Source organism: Megalops cyprinoides, chromosome 3 (assembly GCF_013368585.1).
Source record: "Megalops cyprinoides isolate fMegCyp1 chromosome 3, fMegCyp1.pri, whole genome shotgun sequence".
Taxonomy (NCBI): domain Eukaryota; kingdom Metazoa; phylum Chordata; class Actinopteri; order Elopiformes; family Megalopidae; genus Megalops; species Megalops cyprinoides.
The window spans coordinates 44293549-44300026 of NC_050585.1; positions in this window are offsets into that span (position 1 = coordinate 44293549).

Sequence of the window (6478 nt, forward strand, 5' to 3'; positions counted from 1 at the left end):
CCAGTGTTGTTCTGTTTCATGGTACTTTAGTCACCGCAAATGCATCGGCCAGTTTAGGCCTGCTGTTTAATCACATTGTCCATAGTGTGCAATGTTACAGTTAACTACTCCACTCAACAATACAGGGTGTCAAAAAACAGTATCTGAACAATCTGAGAAACAGGACAGCTGACAAATATGTTTACATGTAGTGCCTGTAGTAAAACAGAAAAATGAAACTTTTAAAATCATGTTACCAACATTCTACCGGGTAGGGTAGAACTCTTAGCTCGCATTTTTCAGAGACTGTGAAGATTAATTTCCACTGTTTCCACGGATTCCAAAACCAACCAAAATACCTGTGCTGTCCTCACTCCTCGGCTATGCTGTATCCTTGTTGTTCGGTTAACCTCTCCCTTGCTGCTCTCGAACACCCGTGCATGGAGTTAAGAAATTCCGTCCGTACATCCATCTACAGAAGAAATTACTTTTGATTATGCGTAGTAGCTAGCTCGTAGGTCTACAACGGTGAAACATGACGCACAAAAGCGAACTTTAGCCTCAGTATTAACTACTGAAACTACAGCTAAAACCGAACGCTTTCTGACAATGTTGCACGGATTTTCAATTACCTGTTGTGGTTTACTAAAGTTATTTCTTTGTGAATTATGTGGGTGGGCATAAGTAGAGTCTAAGTGTTTCATGTCAGGTAAAACCGTTGCAACTGTCTCACCTTTATCCTTGCATGTTGCATTAACTGGCAATTAACTTCAATTCGCCTTCTTCTTAAACTCGCTAACAGCCCGCCAATTTTGAGTTTTGAGTGACTGAAATGACCGCAAACTGTACGCACCGGCGGTTATGGTAGGGAGCCTGCCGGGGAGCTGTTGGAATTTGATTTATTTCTTAATAGGAAAAGCAAAACTCCTGAGCATTGAAAAAATATTCTTCCTTCTCCTAACAACAGCGTAAAATCCGGTAAAAAGGGTGTCTGCTTACGGAAATCTAAACACCTGCCCGGATGAAAATCGTTTGCTAACGACGTCACCAGCATCAACAGCGCTTGCGCCCTTCCTTCGGCTACGCCACGGGTCACAAATATTGATTGTAGCCGCCCCACGTTGACAAAATAGACCGAGTGTAAATGTGTATTCTGTTCGTATTGACTATTCACACTTAAGCATGCAATATAATGAAGGCAGTAACCAAGCAAGCAATGAGTTTTTAATTCTGATGGATGTATTAGTATTGAGTTGATTTATTTTTCTTCTCGGTAGCCTACTCAACCTCTCATTCCGCAAATAGCAAACAGATTGTGGATCTGGCTACATCCTATGTAGTAAGTAAAGATAATTTCCCATGATAATTGGGTAGCAGATGAAAAGATTAAAACAATGATGTGTGTCTTATGCCATTATGCCAGTTATAAAGTGTTGTTTTTATGTCAGCTTGTGAGCTTGGTAGACAGGTTTCCAAATGCAGGTGAGTTAATTGGCATTGATGATCAGAACATCACCTTAAGAGTAAATTTCAAAAATCCCTGTTAACCCATTTCTCAGCAAGAACCTACCCAGTCTGTGAATCTCAAAACTGATCACCATCAGAAATATCCAAAGGCAGCACAAACCTTGATCCCCCACTGTGGGTCTTGGAAGTGATTGCATATGAGTTATATTTATGGCCAAACATTCAAAATTAAAAACAAACAACGTGATATGAATCTGTCTCCTTATTTTTATTATAGAGGTACCATAATATACTTCTCCTAAAAATGTTTCCATACATTAATAAGCCATCTCCCTGTGTAAAACAAATGTGACTAGTGCAGCATTGTGTGGAACAGCTTGAGGGAAAAGGACTGAAATGTGCTGGAAGAGTGGTTTTCAGTTCTGATGCCTGGAATGATTCCCGAGTGAAAGGAGGCCCATGTGTTTTCCACTTCTGGGCCCGGTGCTCAACGGAGCACTCCTAATTGAACATTCTACTGTAGCATAGCAGTGAACTTCTGTTGACTCAATTACATAAATGCATCTGAGTCTCAGTTAACATTATAAACACCTCGTACCCATTTGGACTTTATTAGTGCACGGTGTACTGGATGTACTGTAACATGTGTGCATTTGTAGACGTCCGGTTAATTAGAGGTAGTTAGCTAAAAGTAATCACAGGGCTCAGACAGGCGTGATGGGAAATAAGCTAATGTAAAGGCACATGCCCCCCCCCCCCCCCCAAAAAAAAAAAAAAAATCAGACTTCTAAAGGATTGTAGCTGCGCTTACAGCAGACACATCACACATACTGTAGGACATGTGGATGCGAATGTTTAGGAATGTTCAGTGGATGCATGCTATTCAAAAGCGTTCAAATTGTTAGACAAATTATTCCATTTTAGAAGCATGTATGTGCAACAGATTTAATTAAAAATGCTGTACCTGAGGCCAAAAATGGCTGCTCTAAGCATAATTCAGACAAACACTGCAAATGTAAATGTGAATTCTCATTTTGTAGACAGCCATTTTTCACACTTCAAGGCACATTGTCTAAGAAATTTCCAATACTTGCATGGGCGGCTTTCCTCATTCTTCTATTCATTTTCAAATCTTTGTTCAGAGTCTTGTGGGCTGTGTATTGTGTGCTTGTTCATGTAACACGGGTTGCATAATTGCCATGGTGATATAAATATGGCTGTCCTATAAAAACAGGGAGACAGGCCCCTGACCAGTCCTTTCGTAGACCCATTGGGAAAGTTCATCTGCATTCCACAAGGTGAGGTTCATCCTTAACATGAATTCTCACTGTAGTGGTAAATTGGTGCACTTAATTAGGATACACCACTTACTTATATAAGGATTTCCCTTAAAATGCCATTGTATTTTTTTGTCTTCCTGCACACAGTAGAGCTTCACATACTGGCTTGAGAAGCCTTAAGGATGAGCTTCACACCAGATGTCTACTTGATTTGTAGGAACCATCTTCTTGCATTCAGAGTCAACTCTTTGAACAAATATCAGTCCAATCTGGAGGAGCCATCATCTTTGAAAAGAACAGGATATGGGCCCATGGGAATGGTCAGCCATACAGAATAAGGTGTCTATGAGTAAAGCGTCTATGAGAATTCTTCTTCCCTGTAATGTGTGGCAGACTCAATCAGGACAGCAGGCTTCACTCTTCAATAGGGCTTTGTTAGAGTTCCTAAGTGGGCTTATTAACTCAGTATCTTCCACCAGTTCTGTTTAACATGGTTCTGAATTTGTGAACAGTATGTATTAGAGGACATAGAGGGCAGCAGCTCAAATAAAATGGTGCATGGCGTGGCAATGGTTGATTTGATAAAAAAGGGCACTTTTGAAGAAAGGACCAAAAAGGCAGGGGTTCAAATTCCCCCCATGCACGTGCCTGTTATAGGTTTATTATAGCCAATGTAACTATATCACTGTGTATTTTTATTCATTTTATTTCATTTAACTGTGAAGATTTTTTGACACCCAGTGTGAGTAATCGAAGTCAAATATGCGCATTACTTAGCACCCCATACATTTCCATGTACAGATATGGATATAGCCATCCACGATTTTGCACTTATGACACTTAAAAACCTGCTAAAGGTAGACTAGTAAAGAAAAAGAAAATGTTAAATCTTGCCTGTCACTCAATGTAGGTGAATGTATACATTTGCATAAGGGTGAAGATGGTACACAAAAATCACACTATCGATAATATTATAATAATTTGTTAAAAAACATCCATAAGCAAGTAAATCAGTGGCAATGTAAGTGTTGACAGAAAAAAAATGCATGCAAGGTGTTTATAAATATTGTACCAGCATTTGAGAAATGTTTAGAAAATTCTGGAGAAGTGACTATCGAAGCTTCAAAGAACCCGTCCGTGCCGTATGGATCAAAGCCTCCAGCATGGATGAGCGGCGGCGTCACACGTGTGACAGTGCACACGGCAGCTCATGCGTGTGACACAGGATTGAGGCCCGCTGGATAGGCGGCGAGCAATACGGCTGGCATCGGTGCGTGCGAGATGTTCGTCTGACACCGTGAAATATCCTCTTTGAAAAATCAGCCACCGGTGTCTTTTGGTGGAAACAGAGACATGACTCAAGTAAGTCCTTATGTGGGCTGGCTTGGCGGCGGCTCAAAGGGATGGGATGCGATCTCCGAAGAGGATGCATCTCTTGTTGCAGTCAGCCTCACGCTCCGGGATTTACGGAGCGTTTAATATGAAATATTCAATGCGAACAGCGCTTGGTCGGGTAGATAAGGCGGAGGCGCCAATCAGGTCGGGACCGAAAACACGGGGGAGCTTAACGTTTCGCGCCAGGGCTCAGAGAGATTTCTCCGTCACCTGAATTCGCGCGGGTGAGACGGAGCTGCCTCACCTCCGCTCACTGGGTGCCAGGCAACACCAGGAGGCCTGCTGTCCAAACATCTGTTTCTCAGAGTGCCTTGCCTCAACGGTGCACTGCCTTCCGCTGAAGCGGACCTGGAGCAAAACAAGCTTTAGCGCATTCTGAGGTCTCTCAAGGACCGGCTGGACAAGCAGCGGAACACTGACAGAAGAAGAGAGTGCACAACCTTGCTTCTGTTTCGTGGAGTTAAGTGATTTTTCTTCATCAGTCACACACCACAGCTACATGCTGACACGTTCTGACCTTTGATCTTTCCACTTTTAACGCGGCTTTGGTCTGGCTTCAGATATATGTATCTCTGCGCTGTAATCAGGTTGGGGGGGGGGGGGGGGCTGCAGATGGGGGCTTTGTCAGGGTTGGAATGGAGCTCTTAATGGATATGGTTGTCTTGCTCTCAAGGACTCAAAAATGCCTACCAAGGATAAAAAATACAGACTGATGTTGACGTTCTAAATGCCAAGAAACATAACATTTTTTTTTAAAACCCAGAAATCGATCTCATTACCCTCGCCAGCATTCTCTTTTTTTGTTTCAAATGATAAATAGGCTGGGTGTTTTAGAGTTGGATTGTATTGATTGCTTGTGGCAACATTTTTTTTTTCCCCTCAACTGACAAACACCCTCCCCAAAAGTTTTCAAAGGATATAAATGATGCAATGTTCATAATGACCTCACACTGGGAGCTTGAAATGCCTCCAAAAGTTACACATCGAATATTAATACATAAACATTTCCACAGCGATATTTTTAACATGTGAAACATTGAGCTGCAGCATGCACATCATCTCACCCTTGGTCCTGTAGGCCTCCAGTGTAATATGTCTTAGAGGCAGCCAATGTCTTATTGCACCGAAAGCTGGCAAGGGCAAGGTTGATATTTCAGTTCACAGTTCAATTTTTGCCTGGAACCCTTCTCTGAAGCGGCAGGAAAATCATTATTATTCAGTAAACCATTTTCTGTTCTCCAGAATGAATATTTCATTAGAAATGTATTGCGCAAAAATGTCTTTTACTTTGAAAAATGAGAGCACAGTTATCGACAATGGAAAAAGACTTACTTGGCTAATTTTGTTCTTCATTTTAGTTTGTTTGAATTCAAACTCTGATGGAATTTCAATGTGCAAAAAGGTGACTTATCAAAATCTTTATTGCCTGACAAGGTAGAGGTCATGTAATAAACTGGGATGCATAATACACCCTAATGGAGAGGTAGGGAGGAAGGAACTGGGCACATAGTCAAGATTGTAGGCTCACAATCCAGGTCAGGTACCACTGTTGCTACCACCCATGAGCAAAGTATGTAACTGGACAGGCTTGAGCACATATCCAGCTTTGCAGGTTGCACTGGATAAAAACATGCAAGGAAATATCAGCGCTTGTTTTTCTACCATGATACTTTTTAATTTCTACAAAGGTCATTATTGCTCTACTGCTAGGCGCTTTGTCTCTTAGATGTTTCAATTCCAAACACTTTTTTTTTGCTGTTATATCACGTTATGGGCCAGATGATGAACAAAGCATCTGATACATCTCGAATTGTGCATTAATTTGTGTCGTGTGCTCGGGCGTTTATCTTTGCATGAGTACAAAAACCTGTTTGTTAAAATACACACTCACATGAACATACCTCTTGTTAGGCGAAAGGAAGTAATCAAAGGAAGACTCATAGGTTTTGGGGACTACTGGGCTATGTGTTTTTCTTCTTCTTCTTTTTTTTTCCTCTAAAAGAACATCAAGCAGCATCTTTTCTTTCCTCAGTCACCCTCTAATTAAAGAGAATACATGTTAATGGGGTGCCTCTGGCAGAATAATTAAAATTCTGATTAGGGAACAGAAATTGTCAACCACAACATTTCTCATGCTGTTGCAAGGACTAAGCCTCTGACATTTATAGGAGGCGGGTGAAGCCCAAGAGCAAGGGTCCCACAAGGATTTCTCTTTTTTTTAATTCATTATATTCACAGTGCGCTTGTTGTGTTTTCCTCGTCACCAAAAATAAGGGAGAGGGGGACTGGCGCAAGCTAAATTAAGATAAAACAGATACGGAATTTGTACGTACAGGGGAAATGATATTCATCAACAT